Source organism: Schistocerca cancellata, chromosome 5, assembly GCF_023864275.1.
Source record: "Schistocerca cancellata isolate TAMUIC-IGC-003103 chromosome 5, iqSchCanc2.1, whole genome shotgun sequence".
NCBI lineage: Eukaryota > Metazoa > Arthropoda > Insecta > Orthoptera > Acrididae > Schistocerca > Schistocerca cancellata.
In genome coordinates, this window is record NC_064630.1 from 563,330,468 (window position 1) to 563,352,281 (window position 21,814).

The window sequence follows — 21,814 nt, forward strand, 5'->3', positions numbered from 1 at the left end:
TTAACTGAGAGAGACAAATTTTTTACTACGTCAGTGACACATGTTTACACAATTACACTGTTGGATAACTTCACACTGATGAAATTGTCTGTACTTTGTGAACTGTTCATATGTTTTTGGGAACCATTGTGATACTATGAGAGCTTTGAATGATGTATTTGGTATGAGATCATGATTTTTAAAGTACGTTTGAGGTAGATGACACTACTGAAATGAGCAGAGAATCTTCTTTAGGTTTTGAAATTATTGCAGAAAGCTACGACATTTTTGAGAGTTGACTGAGGTGTTATGATGTTATTATTACGATGACTATGTGTATTATGCTATTGCAGTATGTTTATGATCAATAATCCCTATGCTATATGAGTTATTTGATTATGCTACGTATCTGTTATGATGAAATATTGATGAAGTGTCGACGAATAAGGTAAGGAATAATGAGTAGTGGTTAGGGACTCTGACTTGTGAACAAGGATGTTGGAAACCAAAAATCGTACTTTAAGAGTTATGAAATGTATGTAAATGTGTGAATGTATCACAACGCCGGCGAAAATTTTTTGGACACTGTTATATTCATAAGGTTTTGTTTCTACACATTTGCAACGCAAATTCTCGACCCGTGAAATTTTGTATATGAGACTGTCACTGTAGCAGAAACTGCTGTCGTAAATATTTCCGTAAGAAAGTTAAGTGACCACCTGCACGTAATGCGTCGTGGGCACCCAGCTGTGCGGCTGACGCCCGAAAAAAAAACGCCATTAGGGTGTGCCTTTCAGAGGCACAGGTATAAAAGAAAAAACAAGGGAGGCCATTATCCTCACTATTGATATTCCTTTGTAGAAAGCACCGCAAATACGACACGCTCATTACTTGGAAAGATACTTACATCTGCACACCTGATTATGACAAGCGTCTTTCTCGAGAATTGTGAGAATTTTTACTGCCTTATGAAATGCCATATGGCTAATGAATGTTGTTTCATGCCGTCCTTTGTACATATTTGCTCATTTTCTTTAATATCTAGTTTCTAGCTGCACTGCAGCATTGGTTAAAATAAAATTTTATGAATGTACTAATATAGACATTTTATGCCTACAGATCCAGTAAACAATAGCTTTAAAAAAAACGAAGGAGCACAAAAAGACATTTCCCTTCACAGGACTTGCATACATAATTTTCTTTTCAACTACTTGGTAATATTTTTCGTAGACTAAGTTGTGGTGCACCACTTTAATTATGTAGACATTAAGATGTGAATATACATTTCCCTTATCTGCATTGTAGTCTTTAGTGTAATATTTTTTATGCTTGAGCTATGTCATGTTTAGGTATAATTTGCTGCTGCTGCTGTTTGCCAGGCATAGTGTTACTGAATTTGACTTTGTGTTACTCTGCTAAGCCAGTTTACTACTGATTTATTTTTCTTGTTTGCTGCACAGTGCCTTATATTAGTTGTAATATTGCAATTGCTTTGCCTATTTAAATTTTTTGTCATTGATGTTTGTGTTAATTGTTTTGCGCTGCTGCATTGCCTCGTCCCATAGTTTAGCATCTGAGCTCAGTAGATTTAAGTTAGCTTAAGAGGGGGTAGCCTATAAGAGAATGCGTTGCGATGAATTTGAAGAAATGCACTGAGAGGTTATGCGAGAAAAATACAGAAAGCATGCTTGGATAGGATTTTTTTGGTGGAAGCAAAGGTTGAAATAAGATGAAAGATCTATGGAATGAAGTTTTGGGTTGGACTGCAGCACCAAATGTTACACTGAAAACGAACCCTGTCCTTTCCTTTTGTGTTATCCCACTATGTGTTTGTGTACCCTTGTGTATTTGTTTTCTTCCTGTCTCTGTGTAGTTTCATAGAATTTTTTTTCTCTTCTAATACTAAGCTACATTCACTATGATGAGGAATACTGTTATCCTCGAATATAATTGGCATTAATAATATGTTATTTACCTTGTAAAGATGCTTAGACATTATTTATTCTGTTTTATTTTAATGCTCATGTGTGAAGTTGATGTTTCGAAAGTTATTCTGGTCTTTTATGTATGTACTCATGTCATAATTCCAGTAACACAGATGTATATGTTATTTCTATTCTTTTGTAAAGCCTGTATTACTACAAATGTTATCTGTATTGTTATGTTCTTTAATGATGTATTTTGTACCTTTGTAATTGTATTCTCATGTTATAATATTGTAATTGACACCAGTTCATCAAATTAAGTAACTTGTAAGCATTCATTTCACTGCACACGTTTCTGTTGGTCATAGTATATGGACAATATGTGAGAAGTAGGGACTGTTAGTGTTTGCCCGTGTGTTACTAATTCAGCAGGGGACTGGATAACAGCATTGCTGGTTCTAAGGACAATTCCAAAAACTTCGTAAGTGTACAAGTGGTGGTTTATGGACTTGCTATATTGTCTGCAAGACTTCTAAGGACAATTCCAAAAACTTTGTGCGTGCACAAGTGGTGGTTTATGGACTTGCTATATTCTCTGCAAGACTCTTCAATGGTGATTGTGCACCTGCACAGTCACAACAGATGGCTGCTGGCCATCTCTACAAGGACTGCAGTGGGTCTGCATCTTTGATGACTCACCAATACCATTATTTCTACAAAGACTACAGTGGGTCTACACCTTTGCTGACTCACCAGTACCATTATTTCTACAAGGACTGCAGTGGGTCTGCACCTCTGGTGGCCCACCAGTACCACAATCTCTACCAGGACTACAGTGGTCTGCTCTGTGATGACCTACCTACCAATATTCATCAACTTCGAATGACTCTGCTGTGGGTTTGCTCTGTTGTGGCCCATTACCTGTCAGCATGTCAAGAGTTAGCACTGTCGTACCGTTGGAAGGACAACACTACTTCTTCAAGACTGCATGGAAATCCACTGCTTCCGTGTGCATTTTCTTTTACTGCTCAGACTTTGAGAAAAACACTGCAATTTCACAGTGATGAACAATCTGGACTGTCTTTATGGACTGTGACAAAATTTTAGCTTTTGACCAACATTGTATTAATAAGTGTGTGCATTTGATATCTTTGGTATTGTAATTATGAAAAATTTTATCAAATCATTATTGGCCAGTGCCCAAAACAATTCGTAAAATTTTTTGTGGGGAGCATGGGGGCTATGTAAGTAGGCTGTTTATGTTTTATATTGGTAACGCCACGTAGCACTCTGTATGAAAATTACTGGCTGTGCTGTGTGCAATCTGTGGCTAGTTTGCATTGTTGTCTGCCATTGTAGTGTTGGGCAGCGGCAGCTGGATGTGGACAGCGCGTAGCGTTGCGCAGTTGGAGGTGAGCCGCCAGCAGTGGTGGATGTGTGGAAGGAAATGGCGGAGTTTTGAAATTACATATATTATGACTTTGGATGATATTAAGGTAAATGCATTGTTTGTTCTCTATTAAAATCTTTCATTTGCTAACTATCCCTATTAGTAGTTAGTGCCTTCCGTTGTTTGAATCTTTTATTTAGCTGGCAGTAGTGGCGCTCGCTGTATTGCAGTAGTTCGAGTAACCAAGATTTTTGTGAGGTAAGCGATTTGTGAAACGTATAGGTTAATGTTAGTCAGGGCCATTTGTTGTAGGGATTTTTGAAAGTTAGATTGCGTTGCGCTAAAAATATTGTATGTCAGTTTAAGCTCAGTCCTGTACAATTTTTCTATGGAAACGTTTCAGGTATAGATACTGTAATAAGGAATGGCTCAGTAGGCAGTACACTACAACAGGAATGGATATGGCAATCACAAAAGTTGGAAAGAAAAACATAGGTACAAAGAAGATAACCGCAAAGAAACCATGGATAACAGAAGAAATACTTCATTTGATCGATGAAAGAAGGAAGTACAAAAATGTTCAATGGAATTCAGGAACACAGACAAAAAAGAAGAAACAAATAGGAAGTAGCCGGCCGCGGTGACCGAGTATTCTAGGCTGCTACGGTCACAGGTTCGAATCCTGCCTCGGGCATGGATGTGTGTGATGTCCTTAGGTTAGTTAGGTTTAAGTACTTCTATGTTCTAGGGGACTGATGACCTCAGATGTTAAGCCGCATAGTGCTCAGAGCCATTTGAACCATTTGAACAAATAGGAAGCACAGGGAAGTTAAAACGAAATAAATGCTTGAAAAATGTGGGGAAATCGAAAAAAAAGATTGTCTGAAGGACTGACTCATCATATACGAAAGTCAAAATAATCTTAGGTGAAATTAAAAGCAAGGTTGGGAACATTAAGAATGCAACAGGAATTCCACTGTTAAATGCAGCGGAGAGAGCGGATAGGTAGAAAGAGTACATTGAAGACCTCTACGACGTTGAAGATTTGTCTGATGTGACAGAAGAAAAAACAGCATTCGATTCAGAAGAGATAGGGGATCCAGTACTAGAATCAATATTTAAAAGAGCTTTGGAAGACTTAAGATCAAATAAGGCAGAAGGTAAAGATAACATTGCATCAGAATTTCTAAAATCATTGGAGGAGATGCTAACAAAACGACAATTCACATTGGTGTGTAGAATGTATAAGTCTGGTGACATACCATATGACTTTCGGAAAAATACCATACACATAGTTCCGTAGACAGCAAGATCTGACAAGTGCGAGAATTGTCGCACAGTCAGCTTAACAGCTCATGGATCCATTTTGCTGTGAAGAATAATATACAGAAGAATGGAGAAGAAAATTGAGGATCTGTTACATGACGATCAGTTTGGCTTTACTAGAGATAAACCTGTCAGAGAAGCAGTTCTGACGCTGCGGTTGATAATGGAAGGAAGACTAAAGAAAAATCAAGGCGCGGTTATAGGATTTATGACCTGGAAAAAGGGTTCGACAATGTCAAGTGGTGCTAGAAGGTCGAAATTCTGAGTAAAATAGGGATAAGCTATAGGGAGAGCCAATGTATTGCTGCATCAATAAGCTCCCCATCATCCATGTAGTGCTTCCTGCGCAGTGCATCCTTTATTGGACCAAACTGGTGGAAGTCGGAAGGTGGAAGACGCGGGCTGTAGGGTACATCAAAATGAACAGTCCATTGAAGTTATATGAACTCCTGTCAGGTGCGCTGACTTGTGTGAGGTTTTGCGTTGTCGTGGACAAAAAGAAATTCGTTTATATTTTTGTGGCAACGAAAACACTGAAATACACTCCTGGAAATTGAAATAAGAACACCTTGAATTCATTGTCCCAGGAAGGGGAAACTTTATTGACACATTCCTAGGGTCAGATACATCACATGATCACACTGACAGAACCACAGGCACATAGACACAGGCAACAGAGCATGCACAATGTCGGCACTAGTACAGTGTAAATCCACCATTCGCAGCAATGCAGGCTGCTATTCTCCCATGGAGACGATCGTAGGGATGCTGGATGTAGTCCTGTGGAACGGCTTGCCATGCCATTTCCACCTGGCGCCTCAGTTGGACCAGCGTTCGTGCTGGACGTGCAGACCGCGTGAGACGACGCTTCATCCAGTCCCAAACATGCTCAATGGGGGACAGATCCGGAGATCTTGCTGGCCAGGGTAGTTGACTTACACCTTCTAGAGCACGTTGGGTGGCACGGGATACATGCGGACGTGCATTGTCCTGTTGGAACAGCAAGTTCCCTTGCCGGTCTAGGAATGTTAGAACGATGAGTTCGATGACGGTTTGGATGTACCGTGCACTATTCAGTGTTCCCTCGACGATCACCAGTGGTGTACGGCCAGTGTAGGAGATCGCTCCCCACACCATGATGCCGGGTGTTGGCCCTGTGTGCCTCGGTTGTATGCAGTCCTGATTGTGGCGCTCACCTGCACGGCGCCAAACACGCATACGACCATCATTGGCACCAAGGCAGAAGCGACTCTCATCGCTGAAGACGACACGTCTCCATTCGTCCCTCCATTCACGCCTGTCGCGACACCACTGGAGACGGGCTGCACGATGTTGGGGCGTGAGCGGAAGACGGCCTAACGGTGTGCGGGACCGTAGCCCAGCTTCATGGAGACGGTTGCGAATGGTCCTCGCCGATACCCCAGTAGCAACAGTGTCCCTAATTTGCTGGGAAGTGGCGGTGCGGTCCCCTACGGCACTGCGTAGGATCCTACGGTCTTGGCGTGCATCCGTGCGTCGCTGCGGTCCGGTCCCAGGTCGACGGGCACGTGCACCTTCCGCCGACCACTGGCGACAACATCGATGTACTGTGGAGACCTCACGCCCCACGTGTTGAGCAATTCAGCGGTACGTCCACCCGGCCTCCCGCATGCCCACTATATGCCCTCGCTCAAAGTCCGTCAACTGCACATACGGTTCACGTCCACGCTGTCGCGGCATGCTACCAGTGTTAAAGACTGCGATGGAGCTCCGTATGCCACGGCAAACTGGCTGACACTGACGGCGGCGGTGCACAAATGCTGCGCAGCTAGCGCCATTCGACGGCCAGCACCGCGGTTCCTGGTGTGTCCGCTGTGCCGTGCGTGTGATCATTGCTTGTACAGCCCTCTCGCAGTGTCCGGAGCAAGTATGGTGGGTCTGACACACCGGTGTCAATGTGTTCTTTTTTCCATTTCCAGGAGTGTATAATATGTACAGGAGCCAAGAGGTAATAGTAAGAGTGGAAGACCAAGAACAAAGTACTCGTATTAAAAAGGATGTAAGACAGACATGTAGTCTCTCACCCCTACTGTTGAATCTGTACATCGAAGAACCAATAATGGAAAGAAAAGGAAGGTTCAGGAATGGAATTAAAATTCAGTGTGTAAGGTTCAAATGGCTCTGAGCACTATAGGACTTAACTTCTGAGGTCATCAGTTCCCTATAACTTAGAAGTACTTAAACCTAACTAACCTAAGGACATCACACACATCCATGCCGGAGGCAGGATTCGAACCTGCGATCGTAGCGGTCGCGCTGTTCCAGACTGTAGCGCCTAGAACCGCTCGGCCACTCTGGCCGTCAGTGTGATGACATTGGAATCCTCAGTGAAAGTGAAGAATAATTACATGATCTGCTGAATGGAATGGACAGACTAATGAGTACAGAATATGGATTGAGAATAAATGGAAGAAAGACGAAAGTAATGAGAGGTAGCAGAAATGAGAACAGCGAGATATTTAACATCAGGGCTGATGGTCTCGAAGTAGATAAAGTTAACGAATTATGATTCCTAGGCAGTCTAATCACCAATGACGACCAGAGCAAGGAGGATATCAAAAGCAGACAAGCACTGGCAAAAAGGCATTCCTGGCCAAGCTAAGTATACCAGTGTCAAACATCGTCCTTAATTTGTGGAAGAAATTTCTAAGAATGTCTATTTGGAGCACAGCATTGTATGGTAATGACACGTGTACTGTAGGGGAACTGAACAGAAGAGAATCGAAGCAAGTGAGATGTGGTGCTACAGAAAAATGTTGAAAATTATGTGGTCTGATAACGTAAGGAATAAGGGGGTTCTGCGCAGAATCAGAGAGAAAAGGATATGTGGCAAACACCGGCAAGAAGAAGGGAGAGGATAATAGGATATCTGTTAAGACATCAGGGAATAATCTCCATGTTACTAGAGAGAGAGCTGTAGACGGTAAAAACTACAGAGTAAAACAGAGATTTTAACACATCCAGCAAATAATTGAGGACGTAGATTGCTAGTGGTTCTCTGAGTTGAAGAGGTTCGCACAGGACAGGAACTCGTGGATGCCGCTTCAAAACAGTCAGAAGATCGATGACTTAAAAAGGGGTGGAGAGAGCCACGGACATGATAGGTGAGTAGGCGTAACAGTCATTAAAACAAAGACGTTTTTCATTGCGGCAGGACCTTCTTGAGAAATTTAAATTACCAACTTTCTCCTAAATTGCGGAAATATTCTGTTAGTGCTCTGCTACACAGGGAGAAATGATCATGATGAAATAAAAGAAATCAGAGCTAGCACAGAAAGATGTAAGTCCTCGTTTTTCCCGCGTGCCGTCCAAGAGTGGAACACTAGAGATACAGCGTGAACGTGGTCCGATGAACTCACTGCCTGGCAATTAGCTGTGGATTGCAGAGTAACCATTTAAATGCAGATGAGCGAATGAGGTTAGAATATTGCGTCTTGGACAGCAAATTCCTGATTGAGTACCCCAGATGGACATGGCCCGGAGAAAGGAGTTGTAATGGACCTAGGAAGGGGTTTACCCTACATTTGTCTCAATGACTGACGGAAACCACGGAAAACAATTATGGATGGCCGTGTATATCGCCCCTCCAGAATACGAGATAGTGTATCAGCCTGTATCCCACGTCGTTCTTCATCTTGCCAAGTATGTCGGAAATATTTTAAGCACGACTAAATGAACACATCTACATTACGTAGCTCTTGAATTCAAAGGTGTTTTATAGAAGCTAGACATTGCCGTCAAATGAGAAATCCTCTTCCTTGGAAATGACATCATCGCATAAACAGAGCGAATGAGCCGCATGCATTACGTCTTGTACTAAAAGTAAAAACTACAAACTTGTCGTTTTAATGCACCATAAACAGCGTTTTGCTACGTGATTAATGTTTCTCCTCGTAACACGTGTCACTAATGGTACTACTTTTAAAGATTTCCACATTACTTAGTAATAATTTGTTTGCTCATAATCTCGCTGTTCGCTGACTTCAAGATACGATTACAGTAACTGACTGCATCTGCAGTTAAGATTCATTCAAGAGATAAAGTTTAAGTGGAATTGGCCTTTTCCACCACGTGTTTAACAGTCTCCAGTCCTGTAAACGTTTTGTGGACCAGGCAACTAAACGATTTTGGAAAACTATGTGAGGCTGTCCTCAACTCGTGCATTTTATAATCATTTTAGGATGCTGTATACTGTAATTTGTAACTGTTTGTGGTTTTATTCTTTAGAGTCCGCAGTGCAAAATATGTCTTCTAATGACATGATTATTATGAATATCAGCCGGCTACACTGCTCTTGAAATGGTTTTTATTTTATAAATCATTTACTCTGAGCCCGTTTCGATATATTGCCATCATCGGCAGTTCCGTAAATACGTAAGTGATGGTCTCAATATAACGGTCTGTAACTAGGACCAGAAAAGTTGTAATACATCCGTTTGGTGCTTTTAACTTACAATTGATATCGTCGCTGCCGTGTCCTCTCTTTTTGTAGAATTATTAGTTTCTCCTTAGATGTATGCAGGTGCCCTAACTTTAGTCGGTTTTTATTTGTGCTACTTTTCTCTTGACAACTTGGATGACAGTGGATCAGCGATATTACGTGTCTACATGACTACCATTACAAATAACTGATGTGTGAAAATTCGATTTTTTTATTGTTTTCCCAGTGTCGGTTCTAATTATGTTTCTGCCTGGAATTTTTTTTAGTTATATTTGAGATTTTTATGCAATATTTTTATTTTTCGTATAAAGTATGTTGTCTATGCTTTGTGATGTATTCTTGGTGTTATGTCTTTGTTCTATACTCTTCATGTTGTTATCGCACTAACTACGAACATGTATTATTTAGCGTCTCTGATTTGTTACTTTACCCGCTTTTTGCTTTATAATGTGAAAAAGTTTTCCATGTAACTTTTGAGCTTCACGTCAGATTGCCCATTTAGTAAATTGGTGGGGCTGCTGTATGCATGTGAATATATCTTTGTTACCTCAAGGATGTGCATGAATGCTCCATTTTGCGTAATATGGAGGATCTCTATTGCTCCGTTTATGGGTTTTACGTCGAATTTTTTTTTCTACATCTACAAACAGAAAAACACGATTTTTTGATCATATTTACAGACCGTCATATTAAGACCATCACTCAGATATATGTTGAAGAGCCGAAGAAACTGGTACACATGCCTAATATCGTGTAGGGCTCCCGCGAACACGCAGAAGTGCCGCAACACGACGTGCCATGGACTCGGCTAATGTCTGAAGTAGTGCTGGAGGGAACTGACACCATGAATCCTGCAGGGCTCGCCATAAATCCGTAAGAGTACGAGGAGGTGGAGATCTCTTCTGAACAGCACGTTGCAAGGCATCCCAGATATGCACAATGATGTTCATGTCTGAGGAGTTTGGGGGTCAGCGGAGGTGTCCAAGCTCAAAAGAGTGTTCCTGGAGCCACTCTGTGGCAATTCTGGATGTGAGGGTTGTCGCATTGTTCCGCTGGAATTGCCAAAGTCGGTCGGAATGCACAATGGGCACGAATGGATGCAGATGATCAGACAGGGTGATTACGTACGTGTCACCTGTCGGAGTCGTATCTAGACGTATCAGGGGTCCCATATCACTCCCACTGCACACACCCCAAACCATTACAGAGCTTCCACCAAGTTGAACAGTCCCATGCTGGCATGCAGGGTCCATGGTTTCATGAGGTTGTCTCCATACCCTTACACATCCCTCCGCTCAATACAATTTTAAACGAGACTTGACCGACTGGGCAACATGTTCCCAGTCATCAACAGTCTAATATCAGTGTTAATGGGTCCAGGCGAGGCGTAAAGCTTTGTGTTGCGCATTCACCAAGGTTGCACGAGTGGGCCTTCGGCTTTGAAAGCCCATATCGATGATGTTTCGTTTAATGTTTCTCTCGTTGACTCTTGGTGATGCCCCAGCATTTAAATCTGACGCAATATGCGTAGTGGTTGCTCTTCCGTCACATTGAGCGATTGTCTTCGGTCATCATTTTTCCCGTTCTTGCAGGATCTTTTTTCGGCCGCAGCGATGTCTGAGATTTGATGTTTTACGGAATTCCTTATATTCAAGGTACACTCATGAAGTGGTCGTACTGGAAATTACCCACTTCATCGTTATATCGGAGATGCTGGGTCCCGTCACCCGTGCGCCGAATATAACACCACGTCCAAACTCACTTAAATCTTGATAACCTGCCACTGAAGCTGCAGTAACCGATCTAACAACTGCGCCAGATACTTGATGTCTTACATAGGCGTTGCCGACCGCAGCGCCGTATTCCGCCTGTTTATTTATTTCTGTATTTGAATACGCATGCGTATACCAGTTTCTTTGGTACTTCAGTTTAGTAATCCTGTAATCAGTATCTGTTGTTATTCAAGTGGACTTGGAATGCATCTAAGTTAACTGTTGTACATTAAGGAATTACAGTAAAATGAAGTAATTGGTTTTGTGTGATGTAGTAAACGCTCGACCTCCTGAAGTAAATCTTGGCTTGCTATTAGAGTGCTGCAGTGTTATATGTTTGACCGGTACGGCTCGTCTGCTGAAGGGGCACGGAGCCCCTCGTGTCCGGCCCCACATGACGTTTGTTGCACAGACTCCGGATATGTGACTAACAAAGCATGTCCGTCTTCGCTGACATGTCGCCTCGCCGCACTGCACAAACTCAACGTTTCTCTGTCTCCCTGCTCTCTCTCTCTTCTTTCTTTCTTCGTGTCTGTCCTTTTTTTTAACAAAAAGGTAACATCTCTAAGAACCTTTACGTGACACAGTTAACTTACATAGTATGTCGAAAATAATTTGATATTCAGTGCATCCACAGAGAAACAGACTCATTCCAAACAGAAGATTTATTCTGCATGTAAGTAGTAGGAAACTACATAAACTTTAAAGAAATACTATCCCTGAAATCTAGGAGACGATTATTTGTATAAAGTAAACATATGAAGAACATTATATATTCACAGCTACAACTTCTGACTCTTTTCTCCTCAAGAAAATTTACAGATACTGATGATGAGCAGTAGGTCACTGCGTAAGCCTAGATTTCATTGGCTTCGCTGATTTGGTAATAAAATGCCAGTTTTTCTAAAATCTATGCTAAAAAGAAAATTACATTTTCTCTGATAAATAAAAACTCATCTGGATTTGATGGGCCTTCCTAGAGAGTACTAAAGACTTATTCCCATGTAATAAGAACTATCTTTTCTAAAATACGTACTGCATCACAGATTCAGAGCATTTTTTCCATAAAAATTGAAATATGATTGTCAAATCCTTCTACAAGAGGTAATAAGAGAGATGTCACTCACTACTGACCCATTTCGCTAATGACGTCATTTTTCAAAATTTTAGAGCAAATCATGTATTCTAGAATAGTATGCCAGCTGAGCAACAATAACATCCTCAGTTTGAGAAAACCACAACTGAGAAAACCATTTACACTCTCACTTGCCAAATTTTACAAGCACCAAATAACAAAATAGATTCAGTTGATATTTTCTGCGACCTACCAAAGGCATTTGACTGTGTGAATCCACAATATTCTTCTGGGAGAAATGAGGTTTTATGAAAAGAGGTTTTATGAAGTTGATGCAATAGCAAACAAATGGATAATGTCATATCTAACTAAAAGAATGCAGAGAGTTACACTTAATATTTCAACCAATGTCAGCAAGAGAGATTGTTCTGACTGGGCTGAAATCACTTATGGTATTCCACAAGATTCAATCTAAGGTCTGCCATTGTTTCTCACACGTGTAAACAGAACTACTTCTTTTTTCCAATGACATTAGTATTGTAATCAATCCCAACATACATACACAAACAGAAGCCTTGCCCGTGAAAGGCAAAGGTCCCAAGTTCGGAGTCTTGGCCCGGCACACAGTTTTAATCTGCCAGGAAGCTTAATATCAGCGCACACTCCGCTGCAGAGTGAAAATCTCATTCTAGAAGAAATGGTAAATAAGGTTGTTCAAAGTATTAAATGCTCTCATGATCAATTTTAAATTCAGTGCATTAATACAATCTTAGTAAATGAGTGTTATAAAATGATCTTTTCATATAGTGTTCCTTAAAAAAAAAAAAAGAGAGAGAAAAAGAAAAGGTCATTCCACTTGGGACCTGTGGAAGGTAGATTAGCTTATTTGTTTTAGTTGTAAATATTGTCATGTATTATTGTTTTTCTGACGTGTTCTACATCCTGGAGGACCTCTTAACTATGGATCAATAGGAATAAAAGTAAATTCTGCAAAAAACAATACATTCAGTTCTGCACATCTAAAGTACTATGCCTATGAGAAGTGCAAATTATGGTTAGGAAATAATAACAATCATCGGAATGTCAAAACTTTAGGTGTTCTTATTGATGAAAATTTAGCTGAAAGAAACGCATTTTGGAACTCTTACAAAACTTAGTTCATCAACATTTCCACTTCGAATCATTGCAAATCTTGGAGAGAGAGACAAATCAGTAAGGTGACACATTTTGTGTATTTTCATTCAGTGATTTCATGTGGAATAATGTTCTGGGATAATCCATTTTTAAGAAAAACTGTCTTTGTAGCTCAAAAACATGCTGTAAGAACAATATGTGAAACTAACTCAGGATCATCTTGTGCACATTTATTTAAGCAGTTAACCATTTTGAGTGCTGCTTAACATTATGTTTATTCCCACATGAAGTTCATTGTAAATAATCCATTGCAGTTCAAAAGGAACAATGATATACTTAATTAGAATACCAGAAGTAAAAATGACGTTCATTACTCCACATTTGTTTAGCACAAACCCAATGATATAAAGTATTTGGTGGACATCAAACATATATTTCAAAACAAACTGATAAAGTTTATCATTGTGTTGTATTGTATTGTTTTATCGATCCTCTTCATCATTTTTGCAAATTGGTACAAACTGATACGGGACAGGTCAGTTTTATTAAAAGATGGACTGAGACAACGTCAATTACTGTGATTCTTATAGAATGTGTATCTATTAAAAGTGTACAAGAGTTTACATACAAAAAACTCCTACAAATTATTACTTGTGTATAATATAATACTTAGACTTCTTAATTCAAACTGTGGTTAAACCTCAAGAAGGATAAATGGATGGATACTCCCAATAAGAACACAAAAAAGCAGTAGGGAATTTACCATTCTTACTGCATTGTGTGATCATAGTTTACATCATCTCTTTTTGCACAAAAAATACAAATGTAACTATAATATCATACTCTGCTTATGAATTTACAATATTTAATATAGTTTTAAAAAGTATGATTTTTGCAGTGTGTTTGTGGCCATAGTTTTTTTTATAAAAGAAACAAATTTGAGAATTAAAAGATATTTACAGTATAAAAGTAAGTATAAAGATGTATTTTACGATATTCTAGGTCTTTATGCTAACACACATTTATTTATACTGTAAGAACATTTACTGAGGAGATTATTTTGTACAGATCATTCAATTTTGCAGATTGTTTTTACTGTTTGCCACTGAATACAATCTATACAAATATTCCACTATCACTATTTATTACAAGAATAATGTGAACTATAGCAAAACTTCTGCAGTAGGTAGGTATGAACAGCCACTGTCGATGCTGAAAAATTTTTGATTATTTTGATGCCGCAATGTAGTTTGTTGTACTGCTTGTTTCCTGTTTGGAATGGTCCATTTTGTTTCAGTATTTTATTTGAATATTGGGCATATATAATCTGGTTTCTTCCTGTGTTATGTGAGTGAATACCCTGAACTACAAATTGCTTATTATCGTCTAAGGTTTTCCTTATAAAATATATTACTTGCAGCATATATAAACAAGGCAATGGAAGGACTTGAAATTTTTTGAACAAAGGTTTGCATAAGCTTCTGGGAGCTCCCCTAGGAGGGGTGAGTGCCAAAAGACATATTCAACAGATTAGCAATATATGAACTCACATGCAACACTTGCCAATCAGTATACATAGAACAAATATGCAAGAATTTTAAAACAAGATACTCAGTACACCTGAGAGCCCTAAGAAGTAACAGTACCCATAGCACATTTACTGACCACCTAATAGCCCATAACCATCACCCAACTACAGTAGTAACAGATTTAAAAATACTGAAATCCAGCCACAGCCTATAACACAAACTAACGTCAGAAGAAAAGTTCCACAACCAGAAGACAATAGAAGAAGGTAAAAAAGTATTAAATAAATACACTGCACTCTGTAAGGGTACATTATTTAACACACTAATGGAACTTTACAAAAAAGGCGACACAAACTGTTGACAAGGCTTACCCACACACACACACACACACACACACACACACACACACACACCGAGAGAGAGAGAGAGAGAGAGAGAGAGAGAGAGAGAAATAAAATTCAAATTCGGCGCCAAACTCACTCAGGAACAAATGAACGCGGACGGGATTAGGACACACAACAACATGGTTTGCGCCATGTTTTGTGAAGTGAAAAGGCGATTGTTAAACCATAATTATACAAAGTACAATTAATATGTGTGAGCAGTGCTCTTAGAATGCGAAAGAAGAAGGATCTGTCACAACAAAACGTGAGTAATAACGAACATATACATAAAACATTTTACCACACCAAAATCACATTTTTAAAATCGAGAGATGTATTACCTCAGTTGGTTTCCAAATGACAAGCTATCAGTGCAGGACACTACACAGTGTATAATGTAAAATCAAGGTAAGAACAAAAACGAACAAAAATTGTCTTTGGGCCTCATTTTGTTAGATCAGTTACAATCTAAAATACGTTCCCTTTTTAAAGTTTTTCAACAAACAAAACCCATTGGTCATGACACAGATGTGCCAAAACATGTGTGGGTAACATGTAAAAACAGTCTTTGTCATAAAGGCGGAATCTATATCAATAATTTTAACTGCAAACACGGAAAAATTACAAGGGCTGTAAATTTAAAAAACGAATACTTCGTCTGCCAGACAGGCATTCCACAGAAAGTTCTACTATAAATATGGGAACTCCTTAATGATACTTCAGAAGACAACCCTCCAAAACAGAGTTTAATAAAAATTGTCTAACTCATATGTAATTCTAGACTATATAAAAAGACTGTGAATAACATGATATTTGTACCAAGTAAAGTGGAAAGGAAGGCGGATATTTTGTAGCTAAAATATGAAATTAAGGAACTACACACTAAAAACAGTTGCTCAACAACGAACTGTACAAAACAAATTTAGAACTGACCAATAAATCCGCAATATCAGTTCAGTTTGAGAAAATAATAGAGAGAGAAAAGGCACACATATAGCAAATAATGTAAGAAAAAACTGGAGAAACAAAACAAGAAAACTAAACACAATCATAAACAGCACAAGCGCACCAGCTACAAACAGTCATCACAATCAAGAACATCAATTTCATGACACAATCATCAACCTAGCTGACATTAATCTCACCAAACAAGAAAAAAAGTCCACTGGAAAAAGCACCAAAACACAACATTAACACACACATATTGCACAAAACAACAGCAGATCTTATAACAGAAACTGAGCACATTATAAAAGAACAAGAAAGACTGACTACACCAAAATTCAACGCAAACTTAACAAGAGAACTGGTTGCTGCAAAAATAACACAGATAATCAGAACACAAAAATCCACCATAATCTCTAACGACAAAACGCCACAGGAGACCACAGATAGCGACAACAAAAATTAAAACAAAACAATGCCTTACTAACAATGGCAGACAAAGGGAACATTACTGTTATTGTGAATTAAAAGGAATACAAAAATAAAACATTAATGTTTCTGAAGAACAACAACATCACCAAACTGACCAGTGACCCAACAGCAGGGTACCATAGAAACATTTCAAGAAACACTGAAAAACAACAAAAATACATTCTCAAAAGGCCAGACGAAGAGAATGAAACAGAAAAATCCGAAGACACCCACTCTAAAATCTGTACGAAAGGTGCACAAACAACATATCCCTTTAAGACCAGTCATCATACGACATTGCCCCCCCCCCCCACACACACACATTACCAAAGAAAATATACACTTTTCAAAACAACAGAGACCTTGAAAACTCAATGGGACTAGTAGAGAGAATCAAGAACATAGACATACCAGACACAGCAAGTCTCATATCATTTGATGAGTGTACATTTGCATTCCAGTAAATGAAGCAATCAATATCATCAGTGAAAGACTAAAGCAATAAGGAAACACACCAATCTCATACATTAATGAAACAGCAACCATACTCAAGACCATAACAGGACAACACTACTTTATGTTCAACAAAGAATTTTATTCCCAACATGAAGGACTACCATTGGGATCACCAATTTGTGGCCTCCTACCCAACATATTCATGAAAACCTTAGATAACAAGATCTTCACGCACATAATAAAACCAAAACACACATAGTGATATACTGGTACTGCTAGGTCAATGGCATAATAATATGCCTGGTTGATGAACCACACGCACGCACGCACACACACACACACACACACACACACACACACACACACACAGAGAGAGAGAGAGAGAGAGAGAGAGAACAACTACACAATGAAATAGACAACTTATAATTACAATCAAAAATTCGTATCACATTATAAACAGGAACAGACAACACAATAAATATTCTGCATCTCACCATAAAAAAAAAACCCTTACTTCACAATTCAGGAAACTAACAATCACAAGCAACACCATTCACAATCTATCAAGCCATCCGGTTGCACACAAGCAAGAAAGCTTCAGAGACATGCCCCACAGATTGAACAGAAAACCCATAAGCAAACACAATTACTCTCAGGAGGTAAACATGATAAAAAATAGCATAGGAAAATGCTTCCACGAATCACATGATACGGAAATTAAACCAACAAATTTGTAACTGGAAAAAGAACGAATGCACCACACACAACACAGAACAAAACAACATGCAAACAGTTCCCCCATGCAAGACATAATAGTGCAACAACACACACACGCAAAATAAAATGGCAAATACTCACCCATAATAACAAGACCAAACACAGAATGGGCAACATATGGAAGACACAGGGACTTGAAATAGGGCACAGGACAGACAAGACAACAAAGAAAAACTCAGAACACAGCAGACATGCACAGATAAATTCAACAGATCAGGAATATAAGAACTCACATGCAAAATTTTCCAGTCAGTGTACATAGGGCAAACACGTAGGAACTTTAAAACAAGATACTCAGAACACCTCAGAGCCCTAAAGAGTAACAGAATCCATAGCACATTTGTTGACCACCTGATAGCTCATAACCACCACCCAACTACAGTAGCAATCAGTTTAAAAATACTGAAATTGAGCCACAGCCTACACTACATACTAACATCAGAAGAAAACTTCCACAACCGCAACATGCAATAGAAGAAAGCAAACAAATTTTAAATGAATACACTACACTCTGTAAGGGCACATTAATTAGCACATTAAAGGAATTTTACAGAAAAGGCAACCATCAGGTATAGGAGCTTACTCAGACACACACACACACACACACACACACACACACACACACACACACACGTGCGCGCGCGCGCACACACACACACACACACACACACGCACACACACACACACACACACACACACACACACGCACACACAGTGGCGGATCCAGGCTTTTGTTTTGGGAGGGGCTTCATCCAAGTAAGCGTAGTTTTCTCAAGGTAAACATTAATATACTAAAAAGCAAACATAATTTTATTTTGTTCATTTAACGCATAGCGAGTCTCCTCGGATAACTCTTTGCAAATTCTTGAATAACTTCGACAAGTTGCAGGCTGCCAGATATATCTCGGTGAATATACATGGCAGCCAAACCATTCAACCCGTCATCCGTCATTCTCGTACGAAGATATGACTTCATCAGTTTAAGCAAAGAGAAGCTACGCTCCACACTGCAAGTAGATACTAGCAATGTAGCGATGATTTGTAAAATAATTTTTATATTAGGGAAAAATTAGTTTGTATCTTGATGTGCCTCTGCTGCTGTTTGGGGGTGGGATGTTCCCTGTCTCTCCAGAGCTCTTTCCAAAGAGTTATTTCTCCCGATAGCGAGAAAGGATGAGGCAAGTCGTTGATGTAAACACGTGCAGCCGCAGCTAAAGAGTTCAGATTTTCTATTGTTACGATGGCACATGGTATAAGGGTGAACAGCTCGAGAATTGAAGAGTTCTCTGCTCTCGAAAAGCGACTCCTCAACTGTCCCAATACAAAATCGATTAAAGGAAGAACACATTCAATCTGAAACAAAACACGACATGACATTTTTCTCGAACTCGAAAGAACAGAAAAGAAAGAAATGCTGCATCAAGCAAAAAGCGTATGTATGTATTAAAGGTTTATTTTACCTGTAGTATTCCTTAGCATCAGGTGCTTTAACATTTGAGCGATGAGCAGAGCGTTTGGCGATTCTGGGTGCCTACACTGGGATGTCCAAAGCTTCTACAATACGACAAGCCTCTTGGAATACTTCTTCATATTTCGTTTCTCTGTATCGTTCCAGTGTTCCTATTACAATGTCTACCATCTCATAGCAAAGGCTGAGATCTAATGCAACAGCCTGAAGTTGCCGTGAACGCGAAACAGTAATTATAAGTACAGCGCCGGCTACCGTTAACGTTAAGACAACGTCATATCGTTGAATAGAAGTCAGAAGACTTGCACTTCCGATGACGGAGAAGTTCTGTCCATTTCTTCAAGGAACTGTACGATAGAGTGAAAGAGCTCTTTGAATTGAAGGAGCGCACATGCCTTTCAAGCCAGCGTGTATCACTAAGACTTTGCAACATAATTCTTTTTGCCTCTGTGTGTTTTTCAAGGATAGCTCCCTTGATAAGTTCCAACCTTCTTGCTGACTCAAGCGCAAAATTGGTAACACAACTTGCAACTCCCATGATACTGCGAATACTGGGCAAGCTGCAGGCCCTCACGATAGTTAGGTTTAGTTTATGTGCTGCACGATGCATATAAATCGCTGGAGGTTGGAGCTGCTTTATTCGGGATTGTACGCCACTGAACGTCCCAGACATGTTGGCACCTCCATCTTAACTTGTAGGCTGACTTGATTTAATTCTTCAACGATTTGATCGCTTAATGCAGCACCAATCATGTCATTTGCAGATGAAAGCAAATAAAGTCTTGGTGTATTGCGTTATTTTGTTAATTCAGATATGATTCATGTACTGAGTTGTTCTGTACCGCTGGCATCGTTGTTTTGTCGCCAAGGACATCATAATACAAGGGTCACTCCAAAAGAAATTCACACTTTTTTTTTAAATCCATCTTTTATTCTACATGTTTGAAAGTTTTACAGTGTGTAGATACAGCCTTTAGGAACAATATTTTCATTTCTCCACATAATTTCCATTCCTATCAACCGCCTTACGCCATCTTGGAACCAGCGCCTGTATACCCGCATGGTAAAATTCTGGACCAACCTGTTGGAGCCACTGTTTGGCAGCGTGCACAAGGGAGTCATCATCTTCAAACCTTGTTCCACGAAGAGAGTCTTTCAGTTTCCCAAATAGATGATAGTCACATGGAGCCAGGTCAGGACTGTAAGGCAGGTGGCAATCCGAGTTTTGTGATCGCTTCCGTGGTTTTTTGACTGACATGTGGCCGTGCATTGTCGTGCAACAGCAAAACATCCTGCTTTTGCTGATGTCGTCGAACACGACTCAGTCGAGCTTGAAGTTTCTTCAGTGTCGTCACATATGCATCAGAATTTATGGTGGTTCCACTTGGCATGATGTCCACAAGCAAGAGTCCAGAATCGAAAAACACCGTAGCCATAACATTTCCAGCAGAGGGTGTGGTTTTGAATTTTTTTCTTGGGTGTATTTGCATGATGCCACTCCATTGATTGCATCTTCGTCTCTTGTGAAAAATGATGGAGCCATGTTTCATCACCTATCACAATTCTTCCAAGAAATTCATCTCCACCATTCTCGTACTGTTCCAAAAGTTCGCTGCATACCGTTTTTCTTGTTTCTTTGTGAGCCACTGTCAACATCCTGGGGACCCACCTGGCACAAACATTTTTAACGCCAACACTTTCAGTATTCTGCAAACATTTTCTTCCCCTATCCCAACGTAGCGTGACAATTCGCTCACTGTGATGCGTCTGTCAGCACTCACCAATTCCTTAACTCTCTGCACATTGTCTGGAGTATGTGCAGTACGAGACCTGCCGCTACGATGACAATCCTCAATATTGCCATGCCCGCTTTCATCATGTAACCTGCTTGCCCACCGACTAACTGTACTGCGATCGACAGCAGCATCTCTATACACCTTTTTCAACCTCTTGTGGACGTTTCCCACTGTCTCGTTTTCACAGCACAGGAATTCTATGACAGCACGTTGCTTCTGACGAACGTCAAGTGCAACAGCCATCTTGAAGACATGCTGCGACGGCACCACTCACGGGAACAGGTTGAACTAAGTTTGAAAACAAGCGGGAAGGATGTATCTACACACTATAAAACTTTCACACATGCAGAATGAAAACTGTATTTTCATAAATATAGTGTGCGTTTCTTTTGGAGTGACCCTCGTATTTTGCTTCTTTGACTTTGCCGAGTACCTTTTTCATAATGACAGAATGGCTACAATCAATCAGCTGATTCTGAGTTGTTTTGCTCAGATATGTAGCATTTTTTGGCGCTGTCTCTAAATGTTTTTGGAGAGACGAATCACCTGAGTAAACGCGAAATTTTAGAAGTGCTCTAAATTTTGCTTGGCCGATTTCATCACTTTGTGCGACATCATCGCGGTGACCTCTTAATGGTATGTTTGCTCGACCACATAATATGATCGTCTTTACCATAGGAATCAGCCGCTCTCTGTTTGATTTAACCATTTTCAGTTTCTCAATTTCGGATAAATTATTTACAGCTTTTTCAGGGTTTTCGTATGAACTTTTGAAATGTGTGCTTTTAAAACTGCCATTTTCTAATAATCTGTAGCACAATGGTCTCTGAATATTTCTAGTGTTTTTTTTTTATATTTGCAGAGTTGACGAGTGACTTAAGATCTTAGAGCCACAGAATGCTTGCCCC